The sequence below is a fragment of the Ascaphus truei genome, chromosome 4 (assembly GCF_040206685.1).
Source record: "Ascaphus truei isolate aAscTru1 chromosome 4, aAscTru1.hap1, whole genome shotgun sequence".
In the NCBI taxonomy this organism is placed as follows: Eukaryota; Metazoa; Chordata; class Amphibia; order Anura; family Ascaphidae; genus Ascaphus; species Ascaphus truei.
The window spans coordinates 308,728,210-308,730,923 of record NC_134486.1 but is presented as its reverse complement, the minus strand read 5'-3'; positions in this window follow the sequence as shown (position 1 = coordinate 308,730,923).

Genomic DNA, 2,714 nt, shown 5'->3' with positions numbered 1-2,714 from the left:
ACTTCGGCTTAGGCTATAGCGGCAGCAGCTTCTCTTTCTTGATTTAGGGCCTCTAGGCTAACGTCCACCTCTGTCTTTTTCCGTGCAGCGGTGGCAGTGGCTGCAGCGGCGGTGGCAGCGGCGGTGGCTGCAGCGGCGGTGGCAGCGGCGGTGGCAGCGGCGGTGGCAGTGGCTGCAGCGGCGGTGGCAGCCGCGGTCTGCTCCTCCTCTTCTATGCGGGCCCTTTCTAGTTTCATGGCTGCCTTTTTCTGAGCGTATGCGGCCCTGGCGCGTGCGGCCTCCGCGGTGGCTCGCGCCTTGGTGGCGTTTGTGCTTGCGCTAGACACGTGAGATTGTGCTGATCTTGCTGACCTTGATGAGTGCCTGGATGTGCTCGAGCGCTGCGATGCGGTCTCCAGGAGGAGCTCTTTTCTCTCGCTTTGGGCGTCTGCGATGGCGGTTCGCACGCGGCTATCACGTGTCGAGTCCGTATTGTGCTGTAAGTCCCTTTCATGCAGGCTTTCACCGGTATTAGCCCTGGCCAGGTAAGTGACGTATGCCTCTGACAGCCCTTGGTAGCATAAGTGGTCTATCTTTAATTGAGTTATTGCCTGCTCAAGCTGTTGTACGGAATTGCCAGCGGCGGCGACATTGCGTATCCCAAGTGTGGTAGTGTTCCAGGCCAACTCTAATTTAGCGCGGTGCGCTTCAATGTCAGTCTAGTATTTTTCACGGGCCTTTTGTGTCAGTGTGACGGTCCGTTTGGGCCTTGCGCCTGCCTGCGCCTGTTGCAGTTGCGTGGCGGTCTCTGTGTGAGTGATCGCTCTCCTGCGTGATGTCTGGTGAGGCTCTGAGTTCTGCCATGCTGTAGGTGTGTAGGCCTTTTGCCAGTGCGTGTGGCGTGCGGTCTTTTTACCTTGTCAGCGATGGGCGTCTGTCTCAGATGGTGCCGAGCGGTGTCCTGCAGCGTGCAGCGTTGGGGTAGCTGTACTTACAGGTGTCCGTTGGCTCCTCACTGTGGGGCTGAGCAGCGGGTGGACTCAGACAGAGAAAAAGGCAGTTAGGAATTGTGAGAGAAGCACTGTTTGTTGCAAGGCTGCCGTGCAGTTTGAGCTACTGTTTGTCTGTGAAAGCTGCAGACTGTGTGCAGTTGCAGAGGCAGCTCTGTGTACTATTAGCAAAGTAAGGCTGCTCACTGTCTTTGCATAAAGCTGTGGTAGTTTGCTGTGTAGAGGCTTGTGGCTCTGTGTAGCAACGTGGAGCAGTATGCTTGTGCAATGTGGTGAGAGACTGCTGTTTATATGCTATGTAAGCTGCTTGCTTGTATCTTTAGCATAAAGGCTGTGGGTAGCAGCTCCTCTGTGTGTATTTCCCAAGGCACACGGTCCTCTTTTTACTATTCTGAAGCCAGGGCACGTTGGTATGAATGGCTCCCGATAGCATTAACACAGTTCCCTTTTAAATCACTCCAAGTCCTGTAATATTTCCTCCACTTTATTGGGAAAAGGCAGCAGGGTACAGATACTTGTGGATGGTGTGTAGTGGTGATTATTAGTTAGAAACCAGTAAAAAGAGATGGCCTCACCAAGGGGGATAAACAGAGAATGGTTCTTTACTCACTGTCTCCAGGGTTGAAAAGGAAGTGAGGTGCAGTGTGGGCAAAGGAATAGTCTAGGGGCAGACCATGTCTGAACAAACAGGAGGGGGGGCAGACTAGCCCATTCTGGTGAGGATCTCAGAAACTGCAGTAGCAGCTCACTGATTCCATGCTCGCAGGCAAGGAATGCAACATTGTTGCAAGCCACACAGGCACAGTATGTGTCTGCAGACTCCATGCAGCTGGGAATAAAATCTGACAGGCAGAAACTGCAAAGGAGAGAGGGGGGTGAGTCAGAAATGTGGCTCTTGTTCCATAACAAATTATATAAATTGTTTCCTGATAAAGCGTCAACAAATTGAGAGTGTTCATATATATGGATGCATTAAGAAATGTCTGCGTGGACTTGTGTCTTTTGCACAAGAAAATCTTGACGGGCAATTTTAACACATTTTTGACTCACAAAACTGCTTGTAGTTTAATATAACTTAACTCCAGAGTCATTTTTCCTTATTAGAAAGAAGTTGGCGCACACATAGCACTAACTTGCCATTCTGAGAGGCGTCTTACGGCAGAATCACTTTTAGTGACACATTTTACATCTCTGCTTCCTGTCGCATAGAAAGTAGTGCAACGGACATTTCAATAACTGATTTGATGATACCATGATTGTGAATCTTTAGTCACATTTGCTTCTGGGTAATACATTTGCATCGCTGTGTAGATCAAATCTACCTTAAAAAAAATAAACTGAAAACAGAAAGAAAAAAGAAAAAAACCATTGTGGTTAAAGAAATGGAGCCTGAAGAAAGTCACACAATGATTATTTATTTTTACATTTGATTTACCAGGAAGTAATACATTGAGAGCTACCTCTTGTTTTCAAGTATGTCCTATTGTTAAGTATAAAGAATGTAGCCCCTGCTACAAATGCGTATATACTGTGAACAGTGCATAGTTGGTCTGCTCCATCTAGCACATGGTGCAGTTGGGAATGGGAGACGCTGTCCCTGGTCTGCCTGGCAACACATGACAGGAGATATGGGATTGGATGGCAGGATGAACGGATGGAATGTTGGAGCAAGTGGTCAGTTTGAAAGTCACAGAGAAAGTTCAACTGCCATTCTGAGACCAAAAC